This window comes from Phyllobates terribilis, unplaced genomic scaffold (assembly GCF_046119375.1).
Source record: "Phyllobates terribilis strain yellow unplaced genomic scaffold, ASM4611937v1 Scaffold_8__6_contigs__length_399053987, whole genome shotgun sequence".
Lineage (NCBI taxonomy): Eukaryota > Metazoa > Chordata > Amphibia > Anura > Dendrobatidae > Phyllobates > Phyllobates terribilis.
Window position 1 is genome coordinate 68686562 of NW_027362768.1, and position 21884 is coordinate 68708445.

General features: G+C 43.3%; 1 protein-coding gene across 3 annotated transcripts in view; it reads right to left on the reverse strand.

Moving 5' to 3' along the window:
- DDR2 (discoidin domain receptor tyrosine kinase 2) overlaps nucleotides 1–7347 on the reverse strand; it is a 1082289-nt gene extending 1074942 nt beyond the window's left edge. For all 3 annotated transcript variants that reach the window (XM_073643022.1, XM_073643023.1, XM_073643021.1), the window contains exons 1-2: nucleotides 6924–7347; nucleotides 5511–5602 (exon numbers count right to left, since the gene is read on the reverse strand). The gene's annotated coding sequence lies outside the window, so the exon portion shown is untranslated. The remainder of the gene's footprint in view (nucleotides 1–5510; nucleotides 5603–6923) is intronic.
- Nucleotides 7348–21884: the final 14537 nt, after the last annotated feature.

Here is a 21884-nt window from a genome sequence, read left to right on the forward strand (position 1 = left end):
CGCCCATGCAGTGACTTCAAGGGCTGCCAAAATTTGGGAAAAATCCCAATACCAGTTTAAAGATAAATAGAGTCGGGCCTCAGTAACGACATGTCCCCATTAGAAAGGAGCAGGTCTCCCATTCTGTTCTTGTGTATGCAGTGACTGTAATGTCTGCCAAAGTTTGGAAAAAAACACAAAACCAATTTAAAGACACAAAGAGGAGCGGGTTTTCTATAGTGGTAATGCAAATGCTGTGACTGCAAGGGCTGCCAAAATTTGGGAAAAACCCCACTAACAATTTAAAGACATATAGAGCAGGGCCACAGTAACGGCAAATTCCCATTAGAAAGAAGAGGGTCTCCCATAGTGTTTGCCTATGCAGTGAAGCAACGGCTGCCAAAAATTTTGAGGAACTCCAATGCCCCTTGCAAAAGACGTAGAGGTCAGAGAGCCTCCTAAAAACAATGTTCCCATTATTAGGAAGTGGGTCTCCCATAGTGTTTGCCTATGCAGTGAATGCAAAAGCTGCCAAAAATTTGGAGGCACTCCAATTCCCCTTGGAAGAGACATAGAAGTCGGAGAGCCTCCTAAAAACAATGTTCCCATTATTAGGAAGTGGGTCTCCCATAGTGTTTGCCTATGCAATGAATGCAAGGACTGCCAAAAATTTGGAGGCACTCCAATGCCCCTTGGAAGAGACAGGGAGGAGGGCCTCATAAAAAAATGTTCCCATTAGAAAGGAGCTGGTCTCCTGTACTTGTAATACCTATGCACTAAGTGTATGGGCTGACAAACATTTACTCCTGGGGGGTATACATGAACATACTGTATAAAAAAAAATTTTTACGAGCATCATAAACACTCTTTAAAAAAATTATGTTGGTGTTTCATCATGGACCACGGTCACCACAGTGATATGGTGGTTGAGGATGAGGAGAAGGAGGAGGACAAGAGCAAATAGACAAAATCAGGACGCGTATACCCATGTGTGGGTGTGAAAAGGTGCATGGGAATACACCTCCCAAAAAAAGACACTGGATTTGAGTTTATGTTGTGCTGCTATCATTCAGTGGTGTTGAGAAGTCTGGCCCAATCCAGCCCTTGTTCATTTTTATAAGAGTTAGCCTGTCAGCATTTTCAGTTGACAGGCGGATGCGCTTATCAGTTATAATTCCACCAGCAGCACTAAAAACCCGCTCTGATAAAATGCTGGCGGCAGGGCAGGTCAGGACCTCTAAGGCGTAGAGAGCCAGTTCATTCCACGTGTCCAGCATGGATTCTCAATAATTATAAGGCACAGAGGAATCACAGAGGACGTTGGTACGGTCAGCAAGGTACTCCCTCAGCATCTTCCCAAACTTTGCACTCCTTGTGAGAGTACCCCACGCCTCAGAGCCTGTGCAATGGGCGGGACTGAGAAAATGTCCCAGAACTTTGACCGTGTTCCCCTGCCTCTGCTGGATTGAAGTTGTGTCTCTCTCGCCTGTACTCCTTGGTTGTCCAACGAACTGTGACCTCTGCCACCAGTATTTTCAGATGGGAATTATTTTACTAGTTCCGCAACAAGGGCCTTCTGGTACAGCCCCATTTTTGTAGACCTGTCCGCCTCAGCAATAAGAAATATAAAGTTCTCCTTGTAGCGTGGGTCTAGAAGCGTCACCAATCAGTAATGATTGTCACCCAAAATTTTGAGAACGCAAGGGTCATGGTAAAGGTAGCGTAACATAAACTCAGGCATGCGTGCCAGACTGCTAACAGGCAAGACTTACGTATCCTCACCTCCTCCTCCTCCTCTCTGTCCTCAGGCCATCCACGCTGAACAGACAGTATGACAGTTGTGTAGGTAGTACCGTCTATAGCGCATGAAACTAGCTTCCTCCTCCTCCTCTTCTTCCTCATTGTCACCCAATCCACGTTGGGATGAGATGAGGCTGGCCTGTGTGTAATCACCCTGTATGGTGCCTTGCTCCATCTCATTCTGCTTCGCCTGCAATGCATCATCTGTGATTGTGAGCAGAGAGCGTTTCAGAAGATAGAGAAGCGGGATGGTGATGCTAATTATGGCATCATCGCCGCTCCCCATCTTGGTGGAGCCCTCAAAGTTTTGGAGGATGGTACATATGTCTGACATCCATGTCCACTCCTGAGGTCTTATGTGTGGAGTCTGAACTGAATACCAACGGCCTTGTTGATGCTGGTACTCAACAACTGCCCTCTTCTGCTCACAAATCATTCCCAACATCTGCAGTGTAAAGTTCCAACGCATGGGGACATCACACACCAGTCTGCGAGCCGGAAGCTGCAAACACTGCTGAAACACTGCAAGGGCAGCGGAAGCTGTAGGTGACTTTCTAAAATGGGCACACAGGCAGCGTACTTTAACAAGTGGATCTGGCAACTCCGGGTAGGATTTGAGAAACCGCTGAACCACGAGGTTAAGCACATGGGCCCAGCATGGTACGTGTGTGAGCTCGAGTACTGAGGAACGGCCGCTGCCATCAGGTTGCGGAATGCTTCTGTCTCCACGAGCCTAAAAGGCAACATTTCGAGCGCAAGCAGTCGTAAAATTTGGGAATTTAGTCTTGTTGCATGTGGGGCGCTGGCTGCGAATTTTTCGCTTTCTTTCCAAGGACGCTGCGCTTGGACAAGGGCATGGACGTGCTTCCTGATGCTGCTACTTGAGAGTGTGCAACAACAGGTGCAGGGCAGGAGGCATCTTCGCATGCACCATGGACAGGGGATTGGCTTGCATGTGCAACAGCGGAAGAAGAAGTGATGCCATCCGCAGACACTATTCCTAGACTCTGGGGTTTGGCCAACAAAGTCGGGTGCTTTGCTGCCATGTGCCTGATCATGCTGGTGGTGGTCAGGCAGGTAGTTTTGCAACCCCTGCTGATGCTGGCCTGGCAGGTGGTGCAAATGGCCTTTTTGGGGTTATCATCAGAGTCTTTAAAAAAACAACCAGACTTGGGAAGACCTAACTGATGTACTGGCAACTTCCTGTGTGGTGGTGTTACGGGGAACAGTTGCCTGCCTTCTATCTGCGGCCACCACACTGCTTCTTCCTGCCTGTTGGGGTGCTCTGCCTTCCTCCTCCTGTGTGCTGCTGTCCTCGCTCTGTATGTCCTCCTGCCAGGTTGGATTAGTTGATATATCATCCACCACCTCGTCTTCCACTTCGGCACCCCGGTCCTCATCCTGACTTTCTGGCAATCATCGTCCACCTCTTGTGACACTTTCCCACCGTCACCTTCGTTTGACCGTGGCTGCTCAAATATTTGAGCATCGCTAAATGCGATCTTCTCTTGCCCGCTTCAAGTGGACCGGCAAGAGGCCTGAATCTATAAATAGAAAAGTGAACAGCTCTTCGGAGTGTCCAAGAGTGGGATCAGTTGTCTCTGGGCACTGGGAGGAAGGAGGTTCAGGGTGAGGAATATGCGGTCCAGACTAACGGCTACTGAGACTTGACCATGTGGAAGACAGGGTGGTGCTGGTGGTGGCTAGGTGACTGGAAGCATTATCTGCTATCCAGCCAATAACCTTTTCACACTGCTCTGTGTTCAATAGTGGTGGTCTGTGTTCCCCTATTAATAGAGACAGGAAGGTCGAGCGAGAAGATGTGATTGTTGTGGCACAATTTCAGCTTGCCCACGGCCTCGGCCTCTGCATGCACCATCACCATCACGTCCAGTTCCACGTGCCTTGCCTATTTTAAATGAAGGACAATATCTTCCACGCACACTACAAATGGCTGAATTTGGAGCAAACTTATATGTGATCCGTGTGACGGACAAACCACAGTTTTAAATAGCTGGCCTGTAGGTAACTATTTTGAACAGCAAACCGGTGTCAAAAACTTCGCTGACACACTGAAACAAATTTTTAATGGGGCCAGAAATGGCAGTATTTTCTGAAAACGTATATGTGATCTGGGTGACGGAGAAAACACAGTTTTAAATAGCTGGCCTGTAGGTAACTATTTTGAACAGCAAACTAGTGTCAATAGCTTCACTGACACACTAAAATATATTTTTTAATGGAGGCCAGAAATCGCCGTATTTTATGAAAGCGTATATGTGATCCGTGTGACGGAGAAAACACAGTTTTGAATACCTGGCCTGTAGGTAACTATTTTGAGCAGCAAACTGGTGTCAATAGCTTCACTGACACACTGAAACAAATTATTAATGAAGGCCAGAAATGGTAGTATTTTCAGCGCAATTATATGTGATCCGTGTGACGGACATACCACAGTTTTAAATAGCTGGATTTTTAGCGCTGTAATATGGAAAGGACCTGGCTGTATTCTGCAGTGCCAACAAGCAAATGGCACAGAAAAATGGTGTTCTCGAGATTGCTTTTTAAGCAAATAATGAGGATTAAGATCCAGAAAAAAAAATATTCTTGGCCCCTGAGACGTGGGCCTATGTCTAGAAATATCTAACAGCAGCAGCCGACAATACTGGAATGGAGCCTCTTGTGCTATGTGCACTGCAGTCTGCTATATATACCCTGCCTGCCTGATATCTCTGCAGATGGATTAGTCCTCAGAAGGACTGTTTGTGGAGATGGATATGTGTAATATACTTCTGTTCTACTTACACTACCTAATAAACAAGCGAATCTCTCCCTAGTTCAGCAGCACCTCTCCCTACACTGTCTGATTCCGGAGTGACTGTGACGAGCACGGTGGCTCTAGGTCTGATATAGACCTGATGACGCTGTGCATACAGTCAATCACTGTAATGCCACAACTAACATGACGGCGCCATTCCAGTGAGTGGCAGGCAATCCCTGCATGTTCATTGGCTCTGTAAAGAGCGCCAAACATGCAGGGAGGGGACCCGAGCCCCCACCGAGCAACCCCGGAAATACTCGGCGAGCGCCGAGCATCTTGGGCAGTGAGATGCTCGGGCGAGCACCAAGCAGTAGCAAGCATGTTCGCTCATCACTATTCCTTAACATTTTTTTCAGGAAAAGCCATTTTGATTTCATAAAAGTGGCGTAAAACTGTGACAACATTATTCACAGCAGTGACCTGGGAGTCAGAGATGCTTCCAGGAGTCTTCTCCATGCTGTTCCCATGTCATTTCAGCACTGTTCCCATTGATTTGGCCATTTTTTAGGCCCCCTCCAGACCTCTGGGGGCTGCCGGAAAAATGCTCGAGTTTCCCTTTAACTTACATTGGGTTCGTTGCTCGAGTCGAGCACCCGAGTATTACGATTTGCTCGACACGAGCACCCGAGCATTTTAGTGCTCGTTCATCACTAGTAACCACATTTCTTTACTCATAGAATTAAATAAATGTATTTAGTTTAATAAATCAATATAATAAATAAATACATCCATAACAGTAACCATATCTGGCAGTGGCAGCAACTATTAAAATGATGTGGGTCATAAGTAGATCTTTCTATTGCCTGAATACAAAACAGCACTGTTCTTATCCTTAAGGCATGCACTATATGAATCAGAAATTGTAGCCAGCAAATATCACCATCACACTGGATTCATAGCATTCATTTACCTTGTCTGTACTAGAAGTTTTCTTCAAAGCAGAGAATCCTTGATCTACTTATATGGCCTGTGTTGTCTCTATTCTCTCCTGTCAGAGGGTCACTGTGGGATAGGAAACAGGAAATAGTTAACTGTAGAGTCAAGTTGCATTTTATGCAGTAACATTTCTGTTAAGGTCTTGAGAAAGTTGAGTTGTGTTGACTAGAACTGATCTCTATATATTCAGTAAAACCTACTACTCACTGTTGCATCTTCCCTTTCCTTTAGGAACATACAGTATACAGTGGGATATTCTATTGCTTCCTGATAAATTTTTCATGAGAGATTTTAGGAATAGTTGTTCAAATCTGGAAAGTCTCTTCAAGTAATAGCAACTTTGCTGTTAAACTTCCAAGTCTTTTTGTTCTGAGTAGGAAGCGGGTGATGCAACAAGGTGGAAATTACCAGATTCAAGGCCGTCTACATATAAATTGACTTATCCATTCATCTAATAATCAGTGTATTACCTGTTTGAAACTGGGATCTAATAAAAAAATAACATTGATGAGTTTATATACCGTATTATCGTGTTATGATTCTATGACTCCTTGCCATCTGTGACGCAAAAATGATCAAAATGCTGAAGGTGTGAATCACCACATGAGCTTCGCCCTCTTGCTTAATATAAAGTGACATGCTGACAGTAGGTAGAGGTGTCATTCGCAGTTTCTAAGCAGCCATCTGGGAGCACTCGCTAAAACTATTAATTTGGAAGCTTTACTGTCTCCCTAAGGAATAATTACAATGAAAATTTACAGTTGGCTCTGGAGTTTCCCTTTAACATTTGTTCTGTCCTCATTTTTGTAAATAACACTAATTTCATATTTTAATATCATGCATTTTGTATAAATCTTTAACAATTGTTTTACTTTGCTAACAGTAATTAAATAGGACATAATTCAATTAATATCTTTTGTGCTAGTTGTGTCTAGATTTATTAATTTACAGTGTTTCTGATTTTAAAAAAAAATGTATTGGTCTCTCTATCATTCTATTTAGCACGATGAAATATATCAATATTATTAGTAAATTGGATATTTTAGCAATGTAGTGAAAAAATGAAAGCTTTGAAATAACACACTAGATTTCTTTTACTTCTTACTGATTGCAATTCTCCATAGGTCTGCTGGTTTAATCTCCACTTCTGCAAGAGGAGCCGGCAACACCATGCCAATTTGTGAGTAGAGTCATGCCAGAAAATATTTCAAAGAACATATAGTAGATACCTATATGTATGCAATAACAAGGCAGTCAATACCAAGCACAGGCACCAAAGGCACACAGACAGCAGTGAATATTTGAAAGCATATATATTTATATGTATATACATATCTTGCATTCGTTAGCAATGCAAGGGAAGTCAACATTTTTCAAGTTTACTTACATTTTTAATAATTCACGTTTCTGTTAGTCCTGTGATTTCCCGAGATTTGAGACGCTTTTAGCACAAAGTATGTTTAACTCATTTGAAACCGTTTTCATTACGCTCTTATTATTCAACATGTTCTTGTACGTTGTCCTCCATATTTTCTCTGAGCTTCTCTTAGAATTGTAAGATAATGATTATCAAACCAGCAGCACTACGAAAACCAAAAAAGTTGTATGTTTCTGTGAAAGTATAGAAAAAGCTAGTATAAATCAATAATAGATCCCCAAATGAAGACTTCAAGTATATCCTTTAAGCCGAATCCAGAGTAGAAGGACAGAGAACGATCCGTTTCCAAAGGAAATGTTTGCAGGGAGGTTCAGTAATGTGCCTGATGTAAGACGCCTTTCAGAAAGTTTCTGTGTATGGCACAGAAGCTGCCAGAAATCCCAGCATGCAACCTGTACAACATTTGGTTTCAATTAGGGAAAGAAAATTTAGCTCATAATAACACTGGTCTCTATCAGATTTCTTTTCCCTGAGCTAAAAACTGTTTACAACCAAAAAAAAAGGTTTATGAAAACTAAAACCTGCTTAAGAAATGATTTTAGGGAGAAAGCAAAAAAAACTACAAAATAGCAAAATAATAAATGTTGTGTTCTGAGATAAATCCAATCTTAGAACTATTACCTCAAAAGACACCAGGGCTAGTAGAAACTGTCTTAGATGTGTAACCCCTTAAAAACCCTTGCCGTATTAGTACGTACATTTGCGTACCCCCCGTTCAGTGAGGGCTGCTGCGCTGAGCCCTCACTGAACCGAGCACATGTCAGCTGATTATTACAGCTGACATGTGCCCGCAACAGCCGCGAGTGGAATCGCGTCGGCGCTCATAGCACAGGACCATTTCTGCTGCATGCAGGGGATCTGCTGGTCCCCTGTATGTAGCAGAGCCAATCGGACAGTTGCTGCTTCTAGTCTCCTATGGAGACTATTGAAGCATGCAAAAAGTTAAACAAAAAAGTTTTTAAAAATATAAAAAAAAATAAAAAAAATATAAAAGTTTAAATCACCCCCCTTTCGCCCCATTCAAAATAAAATATATATAAAAAAAACCCTACATAGAAATATTTGGTATCGCCGCATTCAGAATCGCCCGATCTATCAATATAAAAAAATAATTAATCTGATCGGTAAACGACGTAACGAGAAAAAAATTCTAAACGCTAGAATTACATTTTTTGGTCGCCACAAAATTGCAATAAAATGCAATAACGGGCGATCAAAACATCGGATCTACCCCAAAATGTTATCAATGAAAACGTGAGCCCGGCGCGCAAAAAATAAGCCCTCATCCAGGCCCAGATCACGAAAAATGGAGACGCTACAGGTCTCGGAAAATGGCGCTATTCTTTTTTTTTTTTTTTTTTAACAAATTTTGGATTTTTTTTTCACCACTTAAATATAAAAGAACCTATACATGTTTGGTGTCTATGAACTCGTAATGGCCTGTAGAATAAGAAGGGCAGGTCAGTTTTAGCATTCAGTGAACGTGGTTAAAAAAAAAAAAAAAAAAAAAAACAACTGTGGTATTGCACTTTTTTTGCAATTTTACCGCACTTGGAATTTTTTTCTCGTTTTCCCGTACACGATATGGTAAAACTAGTAATGGCATTAAAAAGTACAACTCAACCCGCAAAAAATAAGCCCTCACATGGCCATATTGACCAAAAAATAAAAACGCTATGGCTCTGGGAACAAGGGGAGCAAAAAAAGAAAATGCAAAAATGGAAAATGCTCCGGGGCTTAAGGGGTTAATAGAAATTGAAATAAATATGACAAATATAAATATAAAATATATTATCCATTTTTAAATGTATTTTTCTCTAGATCTTGGAAAATATTAGAGATGAGTGATTCGATTAATTTGATGAATGCTGGTAAATTCGCTAAATACGGTGAATAAAAACAATCTACATTTTGATGTCTACAAATTTAAAAAAATTGCCCACTGTTAGTTTACACAAAGTAAAAGATTTTATCAGCAAGAGAAGGCTATATGACCTTAGGAATAGCAGGGCGGGATTCCTCATAATGCCTTGAAACTATCATATGATGCTCGCTTCTGCTTGGTGCTCGCCCAAGCATCTCACTGCTCAAGATGCTCGGCAATCGCCGAGTATTTCCGGGTTGCTCAGGCGGGAACTCGGGTCCCCTCCCTGCATGTTTGGCGCTCTTTAGAGAGCCAATGAACATGCAGGGATTGCCTGCCATGCACTGTAATGCCGTAGCCATGTTGGTTGTGGGCATTACAGTGATTGGCTGGCCGCACAGCGTCATCAGGTCTATATCAGACCTGGCACTGCCATGCTCGTCACAGTCACTCCGGATCAGAGAGTGTAGAGAGAGCTGCTGCTGTGTCAGGGAGAGATTTGATCGTGTATTAGGTAGTGTAGGGAGAAAAAACGTACATTACGCATATCTATCTTAATAAACAGTCCTTCTGAAGACTAATCCATCTGCAGAGATATCAGGCAGGCAGGGAATAGCAGACTGCAGAGTATATAGCACAAGAGTCTCCATTCCAGTTCTGCCTTCTGCTGCTGTTAGATATTTCTATACAAAAGGCCCAGGTCTCAGGGGCCAGGAATACTTTTCTTTGGATCTTAATCCTCATTATTGTTATGATCTGCTACAAGCACTAAGGAAAGACAGGAGATCTGTCCCTACAATAGAACTAAACTGGATCCCTACGATGTAACGGGGAACCTGATCCTGCGATTAGACCTGCTAAAGTCCTCGGCTAGTCTGTACGAAGACCTATAGATGCAAGGGAGGGATCCCTACAAGAACTAGGGACTGGGATATAGTTGGACACCTCCTAGCAGAAATTGTAGCAGTAAAGACAAACACACAACATAGAACATAGAGGTCAGAAGACCTAGCAAAACTAACAGAGAAAGGTAACAGAGTACCAAGCTAGCTCAAGAGTAGAAAATACAATGAAGTCCAGCAAGGCCAGGAGGGCGGAGCCGGATTAAATAGGCAAAAATGGTCATGTGACCAGCAAACTAGAAAAAACCTAACAGGAGAGTTCTAACAATTATTTGCTTAAAAACCAATCCAGAGAACACCATTTTTTCTGCGCCATTTGCTTTTTGACACTGCAGAATACAGCCAGGTCCTTTCCATATTAGAGCGCTAGAAATCCAGCTATTTAAAACTGTGTTTTCTCCGTCAAATGGATCACATATACATTGTCAGAAAATACTGCCGTTTCTGGCCTCCAGTAAAAATTTCCTTTAGTGTGTCATTGAAGCAATTCACCGCAGTTTGCTGTTCAAACTGCTTACCTACAGGCCAGGTATTTAAAACTCTGTTTTCTCTATCACACGGATCACATATAAGTTCGCTCCAAACTCAGTAATTTTTAGTGAGCGTGGAAGATACTGTCCTCCATTTAAAATGAGCAAGGCACGTGGCAAGGGACGGGGAACTGGACGTGATGGTAATAGTGCATACAGAGGCCGAGGACAAGGCCGTGGGCAAGCCGAAATTGTGCCACAGCAAACACCCACATCTTCTCGCCTGACCTTCCTGTCCCAATTTCTAGGGGACCGCAGCACACCACTATTGAACCCAGAGCAGTGTCAAAAGGTTGTTGGTTGGATAGCGGATAATGCTTCCAGTCACTTAGCCACCACCACTACCACCACCCTGTCTTCCACACGGTCAAGTCTCAGTAGTCGTGGGTCTGGACCGCATATTGCTCACCCTGATCCTCCTTCCTCCCACCATGCCGAGTCCCCGGAGACAACTGATCCCACACTTGGACACTCAGAAGAGCTGTTCACTATTCCATTTATAGATTCGCGCCTCTCTCCCGGTCCACATGAAGCGGGGCAAGAGGAGATTGCATGTAGCGATGCCCAAATATTTGAGCAGCCAAGATAACACGAAGGTGACGGTGGGAAAGTGTCACAAGAGGTGGACAATGATGAGACACAATTGCTAGAAAGTCAGGAGGAGGACCAGCGTGCGGAAGTGGAAGACAAGGTGGTGGATGATATAGTAACTAGAGATGAGCGTTGTTCTACTCGAACTGTTCGCCAATCTCAAATTCGAGCTGCTTTGGGCGGTGTTCGAGCCGTTCGGCGAACACGAACAATTTGAGAAAAATTCGGCTGTTCGAGGTTATGTTCGATAACTGTTCGTGCACCAAAATCATAACTGGATTTTTTCTCAGTAATGATGAAAATTAATGTTAATACGCAGTTTGAGTGTACAGCGGGGTGGGGGGAGGGGCAAGGGATGGATCTCTGCAGGAACAATGAAGATCTCCATTTTTTTTTCTCTTTCCCGCATTTGCAGTGGAGAGGTGCAATCTGTCAGCCTATCAGCAGCGCACACACGGAGCGAAGTGCTTTTTTTCACACAAGCAAGGGCATGTGTCATTGGCAGTGTATGTCACATGTCCTTGCCCTATAAGACCAAGCCATTTTCCCCGTCGCCACCATTTTCTCACTGCTGCAGCTGCGTGTTAGACGGCACCGCTGTTGCTGTGTGCGCTATACCTTGTTAATTTCAAGCCAATTTTCGCACAAATCTACAGATAGCTTGGGAGTAGGGAATAGTTGTGATTGCAGTCCTTTTAAGGACTAGGTTACAGCATTTCCTACGACTTTTATCAGGCAGGTCTGTGCTCTTAAATAGATAGATTGTGGGAGTAAAGACTAATTGTAATTGGAGTCCTTTTCAGGACTAGATTACATCAGTTCCTATCAGTTTTTGCCAGACAGGTCTGTGCCAGTGCTGTGCAAGTTTTTTTCACAGCATTTGGCTGAATCTAGCATAGCTAATCCCTTTTGGCCTATTGCAGAGTGTGTTAGTCAGTGGAGTAGCCTATCTGTGTTGCAAGATATACCACCTGTGCATAGAATACCAATTTTTTTACTGCACCTAGTGAAGTAAAATCTTTTGGGCATAGCATCATTCTATTAGTCCATCTATACTGACCTCCATCAGGTTGCAAATTGAATATAATTTTTTTCTGCATCTAGCTCTGAAAAAATATTGGGCTTCTAGCTGTGTGTGGGACTTGTTCTATTAATCCATCTATACAGACCTCCATCAGGTTGCAAACTGAATATATTTTTTTCTGCATCTACCTCTGAAAAAATATTGGGCTTCTAGCTGTGTGTGGGACTTGTTCTATTAATCCATCTATACAGACCTCCATCAGGTTGCAAACTGAATATATTTTTTTCTGCATCTACCTCTGAAAAAATATTGGGCTTCTAGCTGTGTGTGGGACTTGTTCTATTAATCCATCTATACAGACCTCCATCAGGTTGCAAACTGAATATATTTTTTTCTTCATCTACCTCTGAAAAAATATTGGGCTTCTAGCTGTGTGTGGGACTTGTTCTATTAATCCATCTATACAGACCTCCATCAGGTTGCAAACTGAATATATTTTTTTCTGCATCTACCTCTGAAAAAATATTGGGCTTCTAGCTGTGTGTGGGACTTGTTCTATTAATCCATCTATACAGACCTCCATCAGGTTGCAAACTGAATATATTTTTTTCTACATCTACCTCTGAAAAAATATTGGGCTTCTAGCTGTGTGTGGGACTTGTTGTATTAGTCCATCTATACTGACCTCCATCAGGTTGCAAACTGAATATATTTTTTCTGCATCTACCTCTGAAAAAATATTGGGCTTCTAGCTGTGTGTGGGACTTGTTGTATTAGTCCATCTATACTGACCTCCATCAGGTTGCAAACTGAATATATTTTTTTCTGCATCTACCTCTGAAAAAATATTGGGCTTCTAGCTGTGTGTGGGACTTGTTCTATTAATCCATCTATACAGACCTCCATCAGGTTGCAAACTGAATATATTTTTTTCTGCATCTACCTCTGAAAAAATATTGGGCTTCTAGCTGTGTGTGGGACTTGTTCTATTAATCCATCTATACAGACCTCCATCAGGTTGCAAACTGAATATATTTTTTTCTGCATCCACCTCTGAAAAAATATTGGGCTTCTAGCTGTGTGTGGGACTTGTTCTATTAATCCATCTATACAGACCTCCATCAGGTTGCAAACTGAATATATTTTTTTCTGCATCTACCTCTGAAAAAATATTGGGCTTCTAACTGTGTGTGGGACTTGTTGTATTAGTCCATCTATACTGACCTCCATCAGGTTGCAAACTGAATATATTTTTTTCTGCATCTACCTCTGAAAAAATATTGGGCTTCTAGCTGTGTGTGCGACTTGTTGTATTAGTCCATCTATACTGACCTCCATCAGGTTGCAAACTGAATATATTTTTTTCTGCATCTACCTCTGAAAAAATATTGGGCTTCTAGCTGTGTGTGGGACTTGTTCTATTAATCCATCTATACAGACCTCCATCAGGTTGCAAACTGAATATATTTTTTTCTGCATCTAGCTCTGAAAAAATATTGGGCTTCTAGCTGTGTGTGGGACTTGTTCTATTAATCCATCTATACAGACCTCCATCAGGTTGCAAACTGAATATATTTTTTTCTGCATCTACCTCTGAAAAAATATTGGGCTTCTAGCTGTGTGTGGGACTTGTTATATTAGTCCATCTATACTGACCTCCATCAGGTTGCAAACTGAATATATTTTTTTCTGCATCTACCTCTGAAAAAATATTGGGCTTCTAGCTGTGTGTGGGACTTGTTCTATTAATCCATCTATACAGACCTCCATCAGGTTGCAAACTGAATATATTTTTTTCTGCATCTACCTCTGAAAAAATATTGGGCTTCTAGCTGTGTGTGGGACTTGTTCTATTAATCCATCTATACAGACCTCCATCAGGTTGCAAACTGAATATATTTTTTTCTGCATCTACCTCTGAAAAAATATTGGGCTTCTAGCTGTGTGTGGGACTTGTTCTATTAATCCATCTATACAGACCTCCATCAGGTTGCAAACTGAATATATTTTTTTCTGCATCTACCTCTGAAAAAATATTGGGCTTCTAGCTGTGTGTGGGACTTGTTGTATTAGTCCATCTATACTGACCTCCATCAGGTTGCAAACTGAATATATTTTTTTCTGCATCTACCTCTGAAAAAATATTGGGCTTCTAGCTGTGTGTGGGACTTGTTGTATTAGTCCATCTATACTGACCTCCATCAGGTTGCAAACTGAATATATTTTTTCTGCATCTAGCTCTGAAAAAATATTGGGCTTCTAGCTGTGTGTGGGACTTGTTGTATTAGTCCATCTATACTGACCTCCATCAGGTTGCAAACTGAATATATTTTTTTCTGCATCTACCTCTGAAAAAATATTGGGCTTCTAGCTGTGTGTGGGACTTGTTGTATTAGTCCATCTATACTGACCTCCATCAGGTTGCAAACTGAATATATTTTTTTCTGCATCTACCTCTGAAAAAATATTGGGCTTCTAGCTGTGTGTGGGACTTGTTCTATTAATCCATCTATACAGACCTCCATCAGGTTGCAAACTGAATATATTTTTTTCTGCATCTACCTCTGAAAAAATATTGGGCTTCTAGCTGTGTGTGGGACTTGTTCTATTAATCCATCTATACAGACCTCCATCAGGTTGCAAACTGAATATATTTTTTTCTGCATCTACCTCTGAAAAAATATTGGGCTTCTAGCTGTGTGTGGGACTTGTTCTATTAATCCATCTATACAGACCTCCATCAGGTTGCAAACTGAATATATTTTTTTCTGCATCTACCTCTGAAAAAATATTGGGCTTCTAACTGTGTGTGGGACTTGTTGTATTAGTCCATCTATACTGACCTCCATCAGGTTGCAAACTGAATATATTTTTTTCTGCATCTACCTCTGAAAAAATATTGGGCTTCTAGCTGTGTGTGCGACTTGTTGTATTAGTCCATCTATACTGACCTCCATCAGGTTGCAAACTGAATATATTTTTTTCTGCATCTACCTCTGAAAAAATATTGGGCTTCTAGCTGTGTGTGGGACTTGTTCTATTAATCCATCTATACAGACCTCCATCAGGTTGCAAACTGAATATATTTTTTTCTGCATCTAGCTCTGAAAAAATATTGGGCTTCTAGCTGTGTGTGGGACTTGTTCTATTAATCCATCTATACAGACCTCCATCAGGTTGCAAACTGAATATATTTTTTTCTGCATCTACCTCTGAAAAAATATTGGGCTTCTAGCTGAGTGTGGGACTTGTTATATTAGTCCATCTATACTGACCTCCATCAGGTTGCAAACTGAATATATTTTTTTCTGCATCTACCTCTGAAAAAATATTGGGCTTCTAGCTGTGTGTGGGACTTGTTCTATTAATCCATCTATACAGACCTCCATCAGGTTGCAAACTGAATATATTTTTTTCTGCATCTACCTCTGAAAAAATATTGGGCTTCTAGCTGCGTGTGGGACTTGTTCTATTAATCCATCTATACAGACCTCCATCAGGTTGCAAACTGAATATATTTTTTTCTGCATCTACCTCTGAAAAAATATTGGGCTTCTAGCTGTGTGTGGGACTTGTTCTATTAATCCATCTATACAGACCTCCATCAGGTTGCAAACTGAATATATTTTTTTCTGCATCTACCTCTGAAAAAATATTGGGCTTCTAGCTGTGTGTGGGTCTTGTTGTATTAGTCCATCTATACTGACCTCCATCAGGTTGCAAACTGAATATATTTTTTTCTGCATCAACCTCTGAAAAAATATTGGGCTTCTAGCTGTGTGTGGACTTGTTGTATTAGTCCATCTATACTGACCTCCATCAGGTTGCAAACTGAATATATTTTTTTCTGCATCTAGCTCTGAAAAAATATTGGGCTTCTAGCTGTGTGTGGGACTTGTTCTATTAATCCATCTATACAGACCTCCATCAGGTTGCAAACTGAATATATTTTTTTCTGCATCTACCTCTGAAAAAATATTGGGCTTCTAGCTGTGTGTGGGACTTGTTCTATTAATCCATCTATACAGACCTCCATCAGGTTGCAAACTGAATATATTTTTTTCTGCATCTACCTCTGAAAAAATATTGGGCTTCTAGCTGTGTGTGGGACTTGTTCTATTAATCCATCTATACAGACCTCCATCAGGTTGCAAACTGAATATATTTTTTTCTGCATCTACCTCTGAAAAAATATTGGGCTTCTAGCTGTGTGTGGGACTTGTTGTATTAGTCCATCTATACTGACCTCCATCAGGTTGCAAACTGAATATATTTTTTTCTGCATCTACCTCTGAAAAAATATTGGGCTTCTAGCTGTGTGTGGGACTTGTTCTATTAATCCAGCTATACAGACCTCCATCAGGTTGCAAACTGAATATATTTTTTTCTGCATCTAGCTCTGAAAAAATATTGGGCTTCTAGCTGTGTGTGGGACTTGTTCTATTAATCCATCTATACAGACCTCCATCAGGTTGCAAACTGAATATATTTTTTTCTGAATCTACCTCTGAAAAAATATTGGGCTTCTAGCTGTGTGTGGGACTTGTTGTATTAGTCCCTCTATACTGACCTCCATCAGGTTGCAAACTGAATATATTTTTTTCTGCATCTACCTCTGAAAAAATATTGGGCTTCTAGCTGTGTGTGGGACTTGTTCTATTAATCCATCTATACAGACCTCCATCAGGTTGCAAATTGAATATAATTTTTTTCTGCATCTAACCCAGCCAATAGTTTTGGCCTAATACCACAGTTTGGCCACTCAGCTCTGCTCGGTTCCCATCCATTGTTTTTTGGTGCAAACAACTCCAGAGTTGTGAATTAGTTAACCACCAAAATGAGTGGAAAAAGGACTGCTGCTGGTGGAAAGGGGAATAGGCGTGTTGGGAAGGGGAAAAAAGGTTATGTCCGTGGGGTAGGTGTTAAAGCAACAGTAACATCTGCAGAAGAAAGACCATCTTCCAGCCAAACTAAAATGTCTACTTCTTTTAGCGGACAACGTGATAAGATCCCTTTCTTACGGCCACGCCAATCGCTACAAATTCCAGATGAGGCACAAAAACAGCAGGTGCTTCAACGGATATCAAGTGCTCCTTTAAGTGGGCTCTCCTCCACATCAACTTCAACATCACAAATACTCCAGTCCTCAAAGGTGTCACCCCAATCGCACTTGCTTCCTCACAGCTCCCAAATCTCCAGCTGCCCGTCTGAGTATGAGGTAGAACAGATGGTTGAGTCTGCAGAACTGTTTACTCATACTATAGCCTGGGAATCAGAGGTCGACTCCAGCGCTTCTGTGAATCCAGACGAGGAAATGATCTGCACTGATGCCCAGAATCTTTATGAGTCGGATCCAGGACCAGACGCAGAAGGTTCTGACCATAATGTAAACCCTCATTCCCAAACTGTAACTCCTGTTGGTGGAGACAATGAGGAAGACGATGATAAGACTCAAATACCTGATTGGAGCGACAACTTTAGTTTTTTGTCAGGGCAGGAACAGGTTGGCTCTGAGGACGACGGGTGTGATAACGCACAGGGTGATGATGATGAGGTTGGAGATCCCACTTACTGTCAACCCACAGTCAGCCAAGAGATGAGGTCAGCAGAGGAGGTGGAGGAAGATGCTAGTGACGACGAGGTCAGGTTGCGCCTTCCTGGACAGAGACGTAGTACTGGAAGCACCTCAACAACTGCATCCTCAAACACAACTCTGCCTCTCACCACAAGTCGTGGTGGCTCTTCAGGTCGCATGGGTGCTAAGCCTTGCATAGCCTGGGCATTTTTTCAGATCGATAAAGATGACCCAACTCGTGTTATCTGTAACATTTGTCAGCAAAAGCTAAGTAGAGGAAAAAAAATACATAGTTTGAGTACTTCATGCATGAACCGGCACATGGACATGAAGCATAAGTTGCAGTGGGAAGCTCAGTGTGCTACAATGCGGCCTAGCCGGCCGGGCCAACCACCGTCTGCCATATCTTGTGCATCCGCGGCCTATTCATCCTCTGTGACTGGGGGGACAGCAGTCACACCTGTTTTGGGGCGCAGACCTGCCACCTCTTTACTCGCAACAGCCAGCGTGATTGGCAGGTCATCATTTTCTTTGGAGGTGGTAACACCAGCTGGTGTTGAGCGCTGTCCGACATCGATAGCACCACCTTTGGATCAAGGCAACCTAACATGTCCGCCTGCATCTTCCTCACAGACCGGCAGTTTGCCGGGGACACCCTACTCAACCCCGTCTAAGCACAATAGCCAGCCCTCGGTCCCTCAGATGTGGACAAGTAAAAGACCATTTCCTCCTAGCCATGAGAAAGCTAAGAGGTTGAATTTCACCATCTGCAAGCTCTTGGCTACAGAAATGCTGCCTTTCCGCCTGGTGGACACAGAGGATTTTCGAGACCTTATGTCCGTCGCAGTGCCCCAGTACCAGATGCCCAGTCGGCACTACTTCTCAAAGAAAGGTGTGCCTGCGCTCCACCAGCATGTCGCACACAACATCACCGCTTCTTTGAGAAACTCTGTGTGTGACAGGGTGCATTTCACCACAGACACTTGGACGAGTAGGCATGGACAGGGGCGTTACATGTCGCTGACTGGGCACTGGGTAACTATGGTGACAGCAGGACAAGGGGCTGCTGTCCAAGTCTTGCCGTCCCCACGAGTTGTGCGTCAATCCTCTTTATGTCAAAGTTCCTCCACTGCTTCTGCCTCCTCAACCTCCTCTCGGTCTTCCACCTGCACCCAAAGCCTGTCTGGTCATGCCACAAGCTTTCTAACTTCGCAGAAGGGATCCTGCACACCTCCTTACTATGCTGGCAGTAGGGCTCAACGTCATCAGGCGGTTTTTACATTGAAATGTCTGGGAAATGTGAGTCACACAGCTGAGGAGTTGTGGTGAGCTCTGGAGAACCAATTTCATGAATGGTTGTCTCCACTGGACCTGAAACCAGGGAAGGCCGTGTGCGACAATGCTGCAAACCTGGGTGCGGCCCTTCGCCGGGGCAATGTCACACACGTGCCTTGTATGGCTCACGTGTTGAACCTGGTTGTCCAGCAATTTTTAGCCCACTATCCCAGACTAGATGGCCTTCTGCAGAGGGCACGGTCGCTGTGTGCTCACTTCCGCCGTTCGCATTCCGCAGCTCAGCGACTTACATCTCTACAGAAGTCGTTGGGCCTGCCACTTCACCGGCTAAAATGCGATGTGCCTACCCGGTGGAATTCAACTCTGCACATGTTGCAGCGACTGTGGCAGCACCGACAAGCCCTGGTGCAATACGTTCTGACGTATAGCCTGGGCCAACGAGATTCAGAGGTGGGGCAAATCACGCTGGAGGAGTGGTCTCAGATCAGGGACCTATGCACCCTTCTGCACAGTTTTGAAATGGCGACGAAGATGTTTAGTGCTGACGATGCCATTATCAGCATGACTATTCCGGTGATTTACATGCTGGAGCACATGTTAAACAGAATTCGGAGTCAGGTGGTGGCACAAGAGGAGGTGGAGGAAGTAGAGGAGGAGGAGTTGTATGCGGAAGGGCTAACATCTGCAAGGTCCAGACGGTCGGCAGCACCAAGGCGGCAGGCATGTGAGGGTGGGGGAGATGGTTTTACCAGGGCGCATGGTAGCAGCCAAACTAGTGAGGAAGGTGCAGGAGCCCAGGAAGAAGTGGAGGACGAACTGATGGAAGACTCATCAGATGAGGGAGACCTTGATCACATTTCTGTTGTGCGAGGTTGGGGGGAGAGGACAGAGGAAGGAAGCATGATTGTTACCTCGCCACCAACACAACAGGGACTTGGTGCTCCTGGATGCGCAACACACATGAGTGCCTTCTTGCTGCACTACCTGCAACATGACCCTCGAATTGTGAGAATTAGAAATAATCCTGACTACTGGGTTGCCACACTGTTAGATCCCCGGTACAAAAGTAAATTTGCAGAAATAATTCCTGCCATAGAAAGGGATGCACGCATGCAGGAGTATCAGCAGAGACTGTTGCAGAATCTTACATGTGCTTTTCCACAAAATACCAGTGGTGCACGTAGTGAATCTCACAGTTCCAACTTGCCAACCGTGGGACCGTCAAGTGTTCAGCACTCAAACCGTAACAGAACCACAGTATCTGCTGGTAACATCAATTTTGCGGAATCATTTCACCACTTTTTTAGCCCATCCTTTGCAAGGCCACAGGAGACAAGAAGTCTGACACATAGTCAACGCCAAGAGACGATGGTACAGGAGTATCTCCAAGTAAACATTGAAGCCACGACTGTGTCACTGGACCCTTGCTCTTTTTGGGCTTCCAATCTGGATAAATGGCCGGAGCTATCCACTTACGCCTTGGAGATCTTGTCATGCCCCGCAGCCAGCGTTCTGTCTGAACGTGTGTTCAGCGCTGCTGGTGGTGTGCTGACAGATAAGCGCACGCGGCTCTCCACTGATAATGTAGACAGACTCACGTTCATAAAGATGAACAAATCATGGATCCGAAACGACTGTTCTACCCCTGTGTCATCCTGGGGAGAGTAAAAGCTTGATGATTGGTTAAAATCACCCTACCAACCGTTTTAAGCTTTCAAATTACTAATCATGTTTATCTGTATCTTGGCTGGAAAATAATTTTGGCTTTGTAGCAGTGTGCAGCACTGATCCTATTAGGCCATCTATACTAAAGCTTCACCAGATTTAAAATTAATAATAATTTTTAGCTGCATCTAGCCCGCAAAATAATTTTGGGGCTCCGAGATGCGCAAGACACATAAGTGCCTTCTTGCTGCACTACCTGCAGCATGACCTTCATATTGTCAGAATTCGAAGTAATCATGACTACTGGGTTGCCACACTCTTAGATCCCCCAAACTTTTCGATCAACCTTTTCATTTTAATAAAGACCAAAAAAATTGTCATTTTTGAAATTATAAGCATTAGCAGGTTGTTAGAAACTGAAATCAAACAGTTTTCAACTCAAAACTTTATTCTAGGTGATGTTACATTTTCACATAGGACCCCTTGTTCGAAAGGAGCTTCTGAACTCTCTCGTCCATTGAATTTGTCAGGTTTTGGATGGTTTCTGCTTCAATTGTTTTGCATGAGGAAAGAATACCCTCCCAGAGCTGTTGCTTAGATGTGAACTGCCTCCCGCCATCATAGACACTCCTTTTAATGATGCTCCAAAGGTTCTGAATGGGGTAGAGGTCAGGGGAGCATGGGGGTCACACCATAAGTTTGTCCCCTTTTATGCCCATATCAGCCATAGATGCAGATGTTTTATGTGCAGCATGAGATGGTGCATTATCATGCAGAAAAATGATCTTGCTGTGAAATACACGGTTCTTCTTCTTGAACCATGGAAGTGCTGTTTGAGAAAATCCACATACATTATGGAGTTCATCTTTAGCGCCTTCAGGGATCCTAAAGGGGCCGACAATCTCTCTCCCCATGATTCCAGCCCAAAACATTACTCCACCTCCTCCTTGTTGGCGCTGTAGCCGTGTTTGCGTGGGGTGTCCATCAACCAGCCATCCTCCACTCCATCCATCTGGACCATCGAGCGCTGCACGGCACTCATCCGTGAACAAAACAGTTTTGAAATCAGTCTTCATGTAATGTTTGGCCCACTGGAGCCGTTTCTGCTTGTGTGAAGTGGATAGAGGAGGTCGACAGGATGGCGTATGCACAGCTGCAAACCTCTGAAGGACCCTGCATCTTGTTGTTCGGGGGACGTTGGAGGCACAAGCAGCTTCAAAAACTTGTCTGCTGCTATGACAAGGCTTTTTTGCCGCTGCTCTTTCAACCTGACGTAATTGCCTGTAGGAAAGAGTCCTCAATTTGCCCTTATCAGCACGCACACGTGTGTACTGTGAATCAGCTACATACTTCTTGATTGCCAAGACACTTCATCCTGATCATCGCACAATGTTGATTGTAGTCATGCCTTGACCTAAACACTCCACAATTTGTTGCTTCTCAGCAGCCGACACATCCCTTTT